The sequence below is a fragment of the Lissotriton vulgaris genome, chromosome 4_1, assembly GCF_964263255.1.
Source record: "Lissotriton vulgaris chromosome 4_1, aLisVul1.2, whole genome shotgun sequence".
Classification (NCBI taxonomy): domain Eukaryota; kingdom Metazoa; phylum Chordata; class Amphibia; order Caudata; family Salamandridae; genus Lissotriton; species Lissotriton vulgaris.
This window is the reverse complement of record NC_141691.1, coordinates 215396260-215411621: the sequence shown is the minus strand read 5'-3', so window position 1 is coordinate 215411621 and position 15362 is coordinate 215396260.

Here is a 15362-nt window from a genome sequence, read left to right as displayed (position 1 = left end):
GTTTTTGGCTAACGCGGGCCCAGAGCTTTCGGGGGCGAGACGGCTGTTGGAGTGGTTCGGCCGGTTATCAGGCCTGAGGGTCAACTGGCCTAAGTCCTGCCTATTCCCCCTGCGTTCAGGAGAACCGTGCCCACTCACGGCGCAGGAACTCCGTTGGGAACCGCGCTGTCTGCATTATCTGGGAGTTTATATCTATCACACTCCGGCGGATCTGCTGGAAGGTAACATCACCCGTTGTATTAATGCTCTGCGTGGGAGCATGGATTTCTGGTCTACACTGCCGCTTTCCCTGGCTGGTCGGATCTCCCTGCTTAAGATGGTGGCCCTGCCAAGGCTGTTGTATTATTTTAGGACGCTCCCGGTGTGGATCCCGAGCTCTATTTTTCGGCGCCTGAGATCTCTGGTCATAACGTTCTTATGGGGCACGGGAAGGAGGCGCATAGCGCTAGACACTCTGATACGCCCCAAGGATGAAGGAGGTTTGGCGGTGCCTGATTTTGAAGGGTATTATCTGGCGGCGCAGCTGCAGATCTTCACCCAGGAGGTCGCGAGAGTGTATAGGGGCCCTGAGGAAGCGAGAGCAGAAGGTACCCCACAACACGTGCTGGCATACATCACACTGCACCAGAAGCTCCTGGTTGGGGACCTGACGGTTGAGGAGCAGACGTTCCGACTCTGCTGGAACCGGGCACGTAAGCGAGCGGGGGTCCGCCTTATGTACGCTCCTGAAATCCCGTTGGGGATGGTTACGGCCCTCCCTCACGGAGGGGATTGGTCGCGCTTACTGGGGTGGGAGGATGCGGGGATACACATGCTGGGTGACTTATATGAGGATGGGGTACTGCTGCCGTTTCAGGAATTGCAGGAGCGGTTCGACCTACCGTGGGGCGACTACTTGTTGCACGCGGCTGTTACGGGCGCCATGCAGGCTCACTGGGGGGAAGGACTGCAGGAACCGGGCGCCTCTATGGCATGTCAATACACGATGATGGCAGCAGGGACCTTTAAGGCCGTCACCTGCTTGTACTCCAGGATGCTGCGGGAGACCCTGCAGCCTCTAGCGGCTCTGAAGGCCAAATGGGATCTGGACCTCCAATTGGAGATCCCTGATACGACCTGGAGCCAGTTGCTGAGGCGAGCACGGAAAAGCTCGAGAAACGCCAGGTTTCAGTTAATCCATTTTTACATCATTCACAGGGCATACCTCACGCCGGGGAAAATACGACAATATTTTGGGGTGGAACAAGCTGCTTGCCCCAGGTGCAATACGGTTGGGGCAGACTTGGGTCACATGTTGTGGGACTGCCCATCCCTGGGGGACTACTGGCAGGTAATTGGGAGAACCCTCAACAGTGCAACAGACAGGGACATTCAGTACACGAAAGCAGTGGGGGTCCTCCATTGGTTTCCACACACACCTAGAAATAAGACTACCAGCAAATTTATAGACTTAGGGCTAATTCTGGCTAAGCGGGAGATAACGAGAAATTGGAAATCGAGAACAGGGCCCACTTATAAAAGATGGTATGGGGAATGCCTGCGGTGGGCGGCGTGTGAGAGCACCTTGAGGTACCAGGTGGCCTGGAGAACGAATGATGAGAAGGCTATGGAGAGGGCGACTGCGTGGGAAATGATGGTGCAGGCGCTCCGAGAAACAGCTGACGAGGAGCGGGAGGACGTGGAGGAACTGGATACGGCTAACCCTGTCACCTTACCGGGGGACACACCTTAGTGAAAGTATGTACTTCCTACGCCACAACAGACGTTCTTTCGGCAGTGATTTAGCACAGCGCGACCACGGGGGGGGGAAGGAAGCTGGAATTGGCGGGCTGTTGGGGATCGAAATTGTGGGGTGGTGGAGGGGTGAAAATCACAAAAGCAACCCAGCATTTTTCTTGATACTACTAATGTCAGACAATGTAAGGTATTACAAGGACTACTAATGGACGGAGGCCGAGCCGCGCCTAAAGAGGGAGCAGGCCCCCCGGAATGGAGAACATTAAACAATGTCATTTCTTGTTTTAGGTGGATTTATGGTTTTGGATCTAATGTCTGTACATTTATATTGGTGATGCAATAAAAATGATGTTAAAAAAAAAAAAAAAAAATACAGAAATATCGAGGGACAGAATATAGACAACAAAAATATAGATGGATAGAATATAGACAACAAAAATATCAAATTTTAGGTAAGTAACTAAGTCAATTTATGGTATTTAATTTTTGAGTAATATAATTCTGGAGCGGGTTGTGGGTTTAATTAAAATATAATTGGTAATTCATTTTTATTAATTGATAATTATGTGAATTTTATTTATTTATTTTCTGGAGTGGATTGTGGGTTTATAGGGAAATAGGGTGGGAAATAATTTAATTATAAATAATGAAATAATTTTCTTTTATTGGTATTTAATTAGAGTTAATTGTAATGTAATTTGTAATTGGTAATTATTTGATTTTCATTGGTAATTAATTGTTATTAATTGATTAATTGATAATTATGTTAATTTTATGTATTTAATTTTTGTAGTGGGTTGTGGGATTATAGGGGGATTGGGTGGGCAGTCAGTTAATTGTAATTAATTAAATTTATTAATATATAAATTGGTATTTATTTTGAATTAATTGTTAATTATGTTTAAATGTTTTATTAATTTATTGTTATTTGTAAATATTTTGTATTAATAGGTAATTATTATTAATTTTATTATTTTACATTGAGTAATTATTATAATATCTTAAATTGGGAATTAATTTTAATTAATTTGTAATTGGTATTAATATTTAATTTATTTTCAAATATATATGAAGTATTTACTTTCTCTACTGTTGCACTCACTGGAGTGGGAATAGTAATTTTTCCCCTACACTATCCAACACTTACCCTACTGTTGCACTCTCTGGAGTGGGAATAGTAATTTTTACTCCTACGCTATCCAACGCTTCCTCTACTGTTGCACTCCCAGGAGTGGGAATAGTGATTTTTACCTCTACACTATCCAACGCTTTCAATACTGTTGCACTCACTGGAGTGGGAATAGTAATTTTAATTTCTATGCTATCCAACGCTTTCCCTACTGTTGCACTCTCTGGAGTGGGAATAGTAATTTTTACCCTCCCACTATCCAACTCTTTCCCTACTGTTGCACTCTCTGGAGTGGGAATAGTAAGTTTTACCCTCCCACTATCCAATGTTTTCCCTACTGTAGCACTCACTGGAGTGGCAATAATAATTTTTACCCCTATGCTATCCAACGCTTTCCCTACTGTTGCACTCAATGGAGTGGGAATAGTAATTTTTACCCCTACGCTATCCAACGCTTTCCCTACTGTTGTACTCTCTGGAGTGGGAATAGTAATTTTTACCCCTACACTATCCAACGTTTTACCTACTGTTGCACTCTCTGGAGTGAGAATAGTAATGTTTTTCCCCTACGCTATCCAATGCTTTCCCTACTGTTGCACTCTCTGGAGTGGGAATAGTAATTTTTAAACTCCCACTATCCAACGCTTTCCCTACTATTGCACTCTCTGGAGTGGGAATAGTAATTTTTACCCCTATGCTATCCAACGCTTTCCCTACTGTTGCGCTCTCTTGAGTGGGAATAGTAATTTTTACCCTTCCACTATCCAACGCTTTCCCTACTGTTGCACTCTCTGGAGTTGGAAGAGTATTTTTTACCCCTACGCTATCCAACGCTTTCCCTACTGTTGCACTCACTGGAGTGGGAATAGTAATTTGTACGCCTACGGTATCTAACGCTTTCCCTACTTTTGCGCTCACTGGAGTGGGAATAGTAATTTTTACTCCTACGCTATCCAACGCATTCCCTACTGTTGCACTCTTTGGAGTGGGAATAGTAATTTTTTCCCCTACGCTTTCCAATGGTTTCCCTACTATTGCGCTCTTTGGAGTCGGAATAGTTATTTTTACCCCTACGCTATCCAATGTTTTTACTACTGTTGCACTCCCTGGAGTGGAAATAGTAATGTTTTCCCGTACACTATCCAACGCTTTCCCTACTGTTGCACTCTCTGGAGTGGGAATAGTAATTTTTAAACTCCCACTATCCGACACTTTCCCTACTGTTGCACTCTCTGGAGTGGGAATAGTAATTTTTACCCCTACGCTATCCAACGCTTTCCCTACTGTTGCGCTCTCTTGAGTGGGAATAGTAATTTTTACCCTACCACTATCCAACGCTTTCCCTACTGTTGCACTCTCTGGAGTTGGAATAGTAATTTTTACCCCTACGCTATCCAACGCTTTCCCTACTGTTGCACTCACTGGAGTGGGAATAGTAATTTGTACGCATACGGTATCTAACGCTTTCCCTACTGTTGCACTCACTGGAGTGGGAATAGTAATTTTTACCCCTACGCTATTCAACGCTTTCCCTACTGTTGCACTCTTTGGAGTGGGAATAGTAATTTTTTCCCCTACGCTTTCCAACGTTTTCCCTACTGTTGCGCTCTTTGGAGTGGGAATAGTTATTTTTACCCCTACGCTATCCATTGTTTTCCCTACTGTTGCACTTTCTGGAGTGGGAATAGTAATTTTTCCCCCTATGCTATCCAACGCTTTCCCTACTGTTGTACTCTCTGGAGTGGGAATAATAATTTTTACCCTCCCACTATCTAACGCTTTCCCTACTGTTGCACTCTCTGGAGTGGGAATAGTAATACTGTTGCACTCACTGGAGTGGGAATAGTAAATTGTACGCCTATGGTATCTAACACTTTCCCTACTGTGGCACTCACTGGAGTGGGAATAGCAATTTGTACCCCTATGCTATCCAACGCTTTCCCTACTGTTGCACTCTTTGGAGTGGGAATAGTAATTTTTACCCCTACGCTGTCCAACGTTTTCCCTACTGCTGCGCTCTTTGGAGTTGGAATAGTAATTTTTATCTCTACGCTATCCAATGTTTTCCCTACACTGGAGTGGTTATATTAAATTTAACCCTCTCGCTATCCTACGGTAAAAATATTGTATATGTTTCGTTAATAATATGTATATATACATATATATATATATATATATATATATATATATATATATATATAGATATATATAGATATATATAGATATAGATATATATATCTATATATATCTATATATATATATATATATATATATATATATATATATATATATATATATATATATATATATATATATATATATGTATGAATTACATTTTGTTTTGTATTTTTAAAGTTACATTAATTATTTAATAATTTTACATGTATTTAATTATTTTAAGTATGTTTAAATTAATTATATTTATTATTATATGACTTTTAAATTAATTTTAAGACATTTTAAAAATTCAATATTTTGACAGTCTATATTTTTTACAATCGATATTTTGGAGTCGATATTTTTGTACTTACCTGTTTGTAGATAGGCAGTCGATATTCCTGCATTCCATATTTTTACCTCAAAATTTTGTCTGTCGATATTATTTCAGTGATCCGTGTGGCACACCATGCAGGAATAATCTGCAGGTGCTGTCAACGGTGGTGGTCTGCTGTTAATGTTCCCCTATAGGCCTGACAAAGTCGCCGCTGTAAAACCGCAGCAGCACCACCCGGTCCTCCAGCCAGTGTAGCGGTGCCAGTGCTGCAGGAGAACAGCCAAATTAGCAATAAGGTAAAGTGTTATATTGATTTTTTGTTGTGGGTGGGAAATGTTACATACTCTTAATGTTATGTTTATGTTATAATTATGTGGAGTGGTTTGGATTATGGGTTGTATTTATTTAATGTGACGGTTTGACTTATTTTCTTAAGTTGGGTAGTTACTTAGTAATTTATTTGTTTTAAAATTAATATGTATATTTTCATTATATCAGTGCTTCATGATTTTTTGACTTTATGAACTTATTTCACTAGTGTAATAAAGTATTTATGCAATTATCATAAAAAACATGAATTTGGTTTATTGATTTTTAGAGTTTGCTGTAACTTCTGAGGTGTTTGGTAGGTTTACATGAGTTTTAGAAGATGCACTAGTCTATTACTTCTAAGTAGTCTAACCTTTTTTACATTTCATAACCTTTTTGGGGGTACTAGATTGTTCTATTCTTAGTTCTTGGTAGCTTTGCTCCTTTTGTAGTAGTAGTAGTAGTATCATTTTTTTTTATTGTATGGTTAATTAAAACCATGACAATGTAAACATTTAAAAAGACATATTATACAGAGCTTTATAAAACCATCTAACACTAATGAACTCATGATGTCAGATAATAAGGCAAGCTTTTTAAAAGCAGCTGTGGTTAACTTAAAAGCAGTGTAATTATTTAAAATCAATTGCAAATAAACCAAAGTGCAGAGTTCAAGATTGTCAAGAGTGCCAAAATGTGCAATAAAAAGTAAAACGGTAAAAATAAAAAGAGGCTGGCGGTCAGGAGGCTTCTCTGAATTTTTATGAGGGTTTTTTTAGAAGGTCCTGCACCACTTTAATGTATTTGTCTGTTCTTGCTGATTCAGAAAGGACCAGGGTGCTAAAAATCAAGGGCCTCATTCACAGCAAAATTCTGCAGCACGGCACCGCAAGCCCATTGTCTGCGCCATGCTGCAGCACTTCAAGAGCACAGGGATGCATCATATCTACAAGGATATGATGGATCCCTTTGAGCTCCCCTACGCTAACACACAATTTGCTGCCATGCGCCAGCACAGGCACCGTTGCACCATGCACCAGGATGCCTGCCTCAAGGGGATGTTTGTTTATGTGCAAGAAGGCACCCTTTCCTGCATGTAAGCTTAAGCAATCTCAAGTTTTTCAACTTCTTTGTACACTGCATTAGCTCACATGGAACATGGAAAACATAGTTTTTTTATGTTTTTTTGATGATTGTTTATGTGCAGGAAGGAACATAAACCAGAGGTGATTTACTCATGTGTGCTGCAGAATGCCTTTCTACGCCTCCCCAGAAACATTCCCAGGTTTCCTATTTCTCCTAAATCTGGAAACGTGCCAGGTTCCATGGATGTTGCGTGGGAAGATCCACAGCAACACCCATAGAATGCCCCTTTCATTCGAAGTCTGCGTTTAAAGGGGCCGTATTTACAAGGACAGGAAAAACCACGCAGAGTGGCTTTTCCTGTCCTTGTAAATATGGGGCAGAAAAATACGTCACCTGTTTGTCACAAAAGATGATGCACCTGCGCGCAAAGGGCTTATAAATAACCCCACCAGTTCATGGCTTTGTTACAAGTCCTTATGCCACAAGTTAAAAAGAGTGGCTTTAATAGTGAAAGCAAAAAAACGAAGCAGAGTCAGACAGCATCATAGTAAGTGCATAAAGATTTCATATTTGTAGCCTGCGCTTGACAATGTTGGAAAGAAGCAGGCAGTTTGGATGATAGTGTTTAATTTGTAGTGCCTACATCCTTGCAGAAAGTATTTGTATAAGGCACAGTTTCCCGATTGCGCAGTGAAGATATGGTTGTTTCAGCAGGCCAGCATGAAAATCGTTATCGTACGAGGTTGCCAGGGCGTTTAATGACGGAGTGGATTTTATATTTTCCATATCCACAGTCTTCAAGAGAAGCTTCATCTGTTTTTCAGTATATTTTTCGCTGCAATGTGCATGAGCGATGAAGCGTTTAATGCGGTCAGGTCATTTTGGAGGGTATCCACTTCCTCCCTTAGTTAGGTGGACCAAGGACTATTTTTCGTATTACATATGTTTTGAAGGACATACTTCTAGGTGAATGGCATGGTAAAGATGCATCTTTAATGGTATTGTAGGAAGGCCCCCATAATGGCCCACATAGACCTTTCCATCCAAATGCAAGTCTCACCAGAGATCCCTGGATGTAATATGGCAGCCTGAACACTCTTTTGCAGAACCTTAAGGTGTAGTTTTATCATAGTTTTAATGAATTGTCCCGGGAAAGCCTCACTACTTTACGTAATTGTGAATGGTTAGGTGGCCCTGAGCACTCTACGTATTGGGGCTGAAGTGGGGATTTAGTTGACAGTGCCTGGTGGTAATTAGTGTGACCTTGTCCCTGAGATGCCTCAAGTGTGTTTTCGGACCGTAGTTTGCCGAGAGCCAGATGCCCAGATAGTTATCAGATTTTGCTCCTGTTAAGGGGCTGAGGAACCAGTAACGACCTGATGGCTTGCGCCTCCTCCTGTAGGATATCATCTTTCTTTTCAAGGCATTTACAATCATTGTGTTTGTCATGTTGCATGTGCGCAGGTCTTTTAGGGCTCACTGGATCCTTATTTTGGAGTGGTCAAGCAAAACTGTGCCGTAAGCGTACTGCAATATCATGATCTTGACTTTTCCTATCTTTGGAGGAATACAATTGGTGTGATTTAAGGCTGAGGACATGTCTGCAGTATGCAGGTTAAATAGCATTGGAGCTAAGACACATCCTTGCTTTAGCCTTGATTCGTGTTGATCTTCTTGGTTAGCGCATGCCTGAGAACGCCACAGCAATATCATAGCATTAGGCAGTTTGTTAAGAATGCCCCATGCCTGGAGATGGCACCATAGATTGCCTCTGTCCACCAGGTCTAATGCTGAGGAGTAGTTGACAAAGCATGCATAAAGAGCTATTTAGTTCTGGTTGACTGATGATTGAGGTAGGAAAGAGTGACTATATTATCTAGTGTTTAGGAATTTGATCTGAATCCTGTTTGACAAAATGGAAATATCGCATTAGTTGTTGCCCATGACTCAAGAACTTTTAAAATGGCAGAGGGGTATATCTTGGCCTCAATGTCCAAAAAGGCAATCAGGTGGTAATTGATGGGATTCTTTTAAAAATTGGGTGCAGTTTTGAACATCTCCAACTATCGAGAACTTGGCAGGAATTAAGGCATGTGCAGAACAGTGGAGTAAATATTGCAGGCCACAGTGATAGATCATCTTTGACCAGTTGAGCTGCTGGCCCGTTTGGCCACCGGATGCTCTTGTTTTGTGTACTACTTTTTGGATGAAATTAGTTTTGTATGTGTGGCGGAGTCAATTTGGATCATCAGCAGAGTCTAATATTTCAGGTGAGAAAGTACTCGGTTGTTTGAATATATATAGTTTTTTTAAGTGCAGGCTCCACATAGCTTTGTTGATGGAGTTAGCTCTGGTGTCATCCTGGCGTGTCATACTGGTGTGTTTTGTTTTTAATATGCCTCCATAAGTTGGCCTGATTACACTTCCTCATAAGAGAGTATACATATTGCCACTCCGTGTCCATCTGCTGGTTTTTTACCAGCTATACCAACTGCTTATGATGTTTACTTGCTCCTCCAGTTCCTGTTGCAACACAGCTTTGATTTGTTGGTTGTGGGTTTTGTGGCTTGCTTTAATCCGTGAGCTTATCAGAATGGAGTGGTTTTTGTTTGAAGATTTTGGCTGAAGATGGCCACAGCTTTGGTCAGAGTCCAGTGATTTATGTAAGCCCCTGATTGAGGATTCTCAGTGGTTAAATAAATGTTCACGACTTTGGGCCTGCAGGTACTGGCAAGTGGTAGCTTTCCAGGCTATTAATATCTGCTGAAAGACTGGGCCCAATTGTATTCTCCAGATTAAAAATGCAGATTGGTTATGGAGAGAGTTGCCTAGTGTCTTTTGACCCTTACGTTTGGATTAGCTAAGGTTAAACACTGTACGGAATGGAAGGTGGTCACTCTCGTATAGAGAGTGTACTTCAAAGTTCTTGAGATGATCCACAACTTTTCCTGAGGTAAAGACATAGTCGATTGTGCTTATCCCCCTGAATGTTTTCTAAAACTGAGGTGATGGCTCTGAGTTTTCAGCTGTGGTCTAGATTGACTTAAGGCCATGTTTGCCTAAGGTTTTGTCAAGCTGTTTGTAGGTGGGTCGTCATTGGGCATTGATCCTTCCGAATGGAATGCACGCTCCCATAGCAAAGAGCAGAGGTGTCATTCATCACTACACCCTGTGGCAGGCTCCTCAAGGTGCCTACCACCGGGTACAGGGACCAACAGGGCGGCACCATATGTGCCCATTAGGCCATCATTAAACAGCCTTGCACCTATGGGCGATCTGCTGGGAGCCCCCAAAGACAGTTCCCTAATGCCTTTCTGTGTTGGAATGGATGGCACAGAAAGGCAGTTGGAAAGTGTCATTGTAATCCCTTGGCCGGAAAGAGACGGCCAAGGGATTGCTGAAGGCCTTTCAAATGGCGGACTGGTTTTCCGAGCCCTTTGTAAGCCATTTGGAACTCCTGTTTGGAATAATTTCTGACTGACTCTATCAAAATGGGTCGGTCGGAAATTATTCCAAACGGGATATTACGATTGGGGTAAGAATGGCTTAGACTGACGGTCGGAGCCATTTCTTACATCATCATAATCGGGCCTTAAGTGTACCTAGAGTGTGTTTAGGAGTAGAGACAAGAATCTCCCGAAGCGACAATCCAACCCCATTCCCTGGAGGGAGAGAATAAAGCACCCTGTCTTGGTCACAAACTGGAAAACCCTCACAAGATGTCTGACTGCTACGCGGTGAAGTCTCAGCATGCAGGCACCTTCGTTGTCGGTTTTAGTGCCTTCTCTGTTAATTGATTGGGATGCTCATTATTTATAATAATATTTATAATAGTAAGCAGCCTTGCGATGTACTTTGTAGATTAGCAAAGTTATGGATATGTAGATAGCTCTGTCGCCCCGTGGATGATGATAGAACAACATTTGTACATCATGCGTAAAGAGGCCTTGTACATGATGTATGAGGAATTGTGATAATATTGTTCAAAGCTAGATGTATAAACAAAGTATTTTCAGAGAAACTAATCCAACATTGTCATGTATGCAAATATGTGCAAAAGTTCATGGCAGAAATGTTATTATGAAAAAGAGGACAATGTAAGAAATGAGCATTTTGCTACATCGGCCTAACCCAGTAACATAATAGCCTTAATAAATTGGAGCGATTCAGGACATCGGGGCTCCCCTCTGAAGAGTAATAGGGAATATGTACCAACTTATTCGGTCTGTCATCACCCGGGCAATTGTCACGTTGGCCTTCAATACGAGTTTGGGCAAAGGTAAAGCATTCAAGAAGTTTGTTGCAGCCCTAACAGGTGAGATCGATGTTCCTTTTAGTTCATTCATTTGTTGATGGAGGAATTATCATCCTGCAGTTGATCGCCGCACCCTTTGTATGTTGGTGTTATGCACTCTGGGTGGAATTGAGGTGTTTGGTCTATGCTGGAACTTGTTTTGCACTTAAGTGAAGAGAGTGCTGATGCCAGGGCACCTTGAGATAGAGGAGCGTCCAATTGCACTGCTACTTTTGTATTGCTTTGATACATTTGTATAATGCAGGTTAAAATCTGTCTAGTGTCATTTGGAGGGAATTGTGCCATCCTTCCAATGCATTGTTTGTTTTGGCTTCCTGTGACCTGGTGCTGTCACAGACATTCCACCTTGGTATCTGGAATTTAGCTTGACACCTGTGTCCTGATCGATGCAGACTACTAACTAGGCCTGGGCATAAAACTCCACTCCCGTCGCAAAGTGTGCCGAAGTCTGCAGCTTCTTGTTTCGCAGAAAACTCAGAATTACCAATAAACTCTGAACTGATCAACAGAGCAGTTTTTTTGTTGGCGGGCGCAAAATGTCCTTTTGCATGTGTGGGAGTGACTGACTAGGCACTGGCAATTGCCAACTAGATTTCCTAGCCATTCAGGAATGCCACAAGATTTTGCTAGCCACCCGCAAACTCCTGCAAGATTACTCCAGCCGCACCAGCGAATTTTGGCAATATTTTGTGACATACGCAATTGCAAATGCACACAATCTACTGCAACTGGAATCTAGGAAAGATTCTTCCCTCGAGAAGCATCAAAACCTTTCCAAAATGACAAGCTTGAGAAAAAAACCTCCTCAAAAGGGACCGTTGTTTTTTTTGTGGGAAGTCCTTTTTAAAAAAAAAAATTCCAATTGGAAGGAAGTGTCCCAGAGTCTCCAACTTTCTTTTCATGTCCAGCAGGCTCCTTCCAGTGCTTTGCTCATCTCCTGGTCACTTTCTCTTTGGATTTGGAGCCGGAACGATCTCACCTATTGTCTGCTGTTTATATACCATTGGATTTAAGGGCTTTGTATTTCACAACTAAGGTAAAATGATGTTGTGTAAGGGTTGTTTTTGTTTGATAGAGAGAATGCACCAGGATTTATTTCTTTTTGTATTCAATGTATTAAGGTGGGGTTGGCCTGCTGTTTCAGTAGGGGCCTAGTTATTTTATGGATGTAATTTGTCTTATTTTCTAAAGGAAAAATGTAGCCGAGATTAGTACATTTTTTTCATGTTTTGCAATGATCTTTCAATTCACTATGTGGCCTAGTCTGCCAATGGAACTTCCAACCAGTATTAATCACGTTGCATGAAACAACTGTTTCTGTGTTGTTTGTTGAATTTTAAAATAATTAGGGTCATTGATGGCATTGGCCTAAAATACAAAATGTGTTTTTTTGTGGTGTTTAAAATTTTTTCCCCTGCAAACAGTGTGTAGGTGGGGTAATGCTGCTGGAGGATGTGTGCTATTGTAAACATTTTTAGCCCTATTAATATTCATTTTTGGCATTGATGAATTAATAATGTGTTCTCTGTGTTACTATGCCTCCTTTGTCTGGCCAGTGTGTGTTTGCATAGGGCACCATTTACCTTTCTTCCCCATGCCATGTGGCCAGGGGCCATTTTGTATAGTCAGTGTTTATAGCCCACATGTGTACTTTGTTTTTCAGGCCTCTTAATTATTGTTGTGACCATGTGGCCAGTGCCCATTTTGTGTAGCCTACCAGTGTGCTTTTGTCATAGGCCTGCATGTGTTGTTCTTCTATCATTATGTTGTGACCATGTCTCCTTGCTTGGTGTTTCACCATGTGGCCGATAGCCGTTTTATTTAGGCCGCATGTGAGCTTTTGCCATAGACCTGCATGTTGGCTCTTTGTTCCCAATGCCTCCTTGCTCAGTGTCGATTTGTTGATGACCATGTGGCACTGTTGGCAGCCATTTGGGCTTCCAGCCAGTGTGGGCCTTTGCCAGAGGCTTGCTTGGATGGTTGAGAAATTTGTTAGCAGTTTAGATAATTATATCCTTGTGGATATTTTCACTTCTTTATAATCTATTTACTTGTTTTTTTGTTAGGTTTTTTACTTGTAACTTTTTAGTTTGAATGTTTTAAGTTACATCTTTAAAATGTTTTTATTTAAATGTTTTTAATTTAATTTATTTTCATTTTATATTTTTTTCTCCCATTTTCATAACATCTGGCAACAATCAACCCCATGCCTGCTATAGTTGCATAACAGCATTCATTGTCTAAGGATAAGTAAAAAAAAAAAAAATTCTCAGAGTTTTATATAGCGCAAGCTTGACCCGAAGGTATCAGAGCACTTTAGATGGGTATTGTATGCTTGACATCTGTACACATGTTGTAGGGAAGCACGATAGAGACATATTGGCTCCATCACATTCCTGAAGAAAGCCTCGGACCCCTTATGGGGCCACAACAGGGCTGAAACATATTGACCAGATTTAGTGGACAACTAGCACCATAACAGGGTTATTATTGTCCTATATTTCATGCTTTTAATCATCCCTTCACCACCAATTAATACTATTTAGAATAGGTGACTGGCAGACAGTAGGGATTTTTATTGGACCCCCTTTTTTTTCTTTCTTTCTTTCTCACCTTAGTTTCCTACTAATATTGAATAGCCCTAACATGGGCATGTTTGCCATTTGAGGATTCTTTGGTGAATGTGGGATGGCCAATAATGAAGCCAGACACCTTGGAGGTGTGTGAGGCCTTCCTGTTCATTTGTTTGCACATAACGGTGCTGGTTCATAATATTGGAACACTCAAGTAGCTAGAATCATTCTTCAGTGAAGGAGCACCTACACTGTAAGGTGAAAAAATGCCCCAGTTGGTGGGGTTGATAACAGAAGGGTCCATTCATTTCTTTAGTGAAAACACTTTACATGAGCGCCAGTAGTGTTACAGACTGACACATTTGTTTTTTGTTAGGCATGGGGAGATAAAGTGATTTGCCCAAAGCATAGGATGTTGAGCATCCCTGCCAAGACTCAAACCCGGTTTCCCAGTCTCGAGGGCGAGACTGGGAGACTGGTATGTTGAACCAGACCTTTCTTATGCAAAAAAAAAAAATCGTTCCTGCTGACTGGCCTGTGGGGAACAACCGACATCAGCGGACCCAACCCAACCTAGGCTCAAGCCCATGTCTGTCACTGAGGCAGTCAGTCTAATCATGGCAACAACGTTGAAATGCACTTCTCTCTTTCACAAAGTACTGTCCAATCAGTGCAGGAAACTCAGATAAGTTGACAACAACAGCCACATCCAGCAATAATAGTTCCTCCTGAAGTAGGAGCAGTTAAGGAGATTGATCTTCATGCTGAGGAAGTAGAAGCAGCCACTCTTTCAGAAGATAGTTCACCATCTTCTTCTACAAGCCCCCCTTCTGATGATCAAGACTCCTCTTGGATCCCACCTCAGTCTAAGAGTGAAACGCATCATGAGAGGCTAGGGAAAAGGAAGGTTCCTGAAAGCCTACGTTTTTATGAATGTAGAAAAGGAGGATTGTGGTTCCGTGGTTCCGAATTAGGTTCGAAGGTTCCGAACCAGATTTATGAAGATCGTCGGAAATGGACGATTTTGGTCTTAGCAGACCGCAAATGGCGAGTGTAACGTGTCTGAGTGTTTTCGTATGAATCCATATAGGAGAACACTCTATATTCAAGGGTTTAGTTTGAACTTTCGGGTTCCATTTTGTACACGGCAGCCATTTTGTATGGTTGCCCTAACATAGGCCCGATGACTGCGGCCGAGAAATCCTTGAGACACGTACGCCTTAGCTGACTTCTGGTTGACCTGGCCGAACTGACTCCTTGCCTGGGGCGAATCCCGCTGAGCCAGTTCCTTGTCCAGCAGCTGGTCTGATAAAGATCAAAGGGGCAGGACGTGCCCGAGTTTATGGTACCCCGTTCCCACTTCTCTATCTCCTTTCCATCTGTTTATGCCTTTCCTTTACGACTTGATCATTGATCTGGGTTGAAGGGTTTACAATAGGTTTGTCCGGTCTGATCAAACAGGAAACCGACCATGTGCGTGATCGCTTTTGGTGGGCTGGACAACGGAAAATGGGATTGTCTTTGACTGTCGTCATTTGCTACTTTTGAAATGATACATTGCCATTGGTCAGTTTGTATGCACCAAATGTAAATTGTAATGCTGCCTGAGGCATGATTTTCGGCATAAAAGACCGAGCGCCGTTTATCTAAGTGTACAGTCTCTGACGAACTACCTGTGTGTACTTCGTAGATCTCTGTCCCTGGTTGCAACCAATAAAC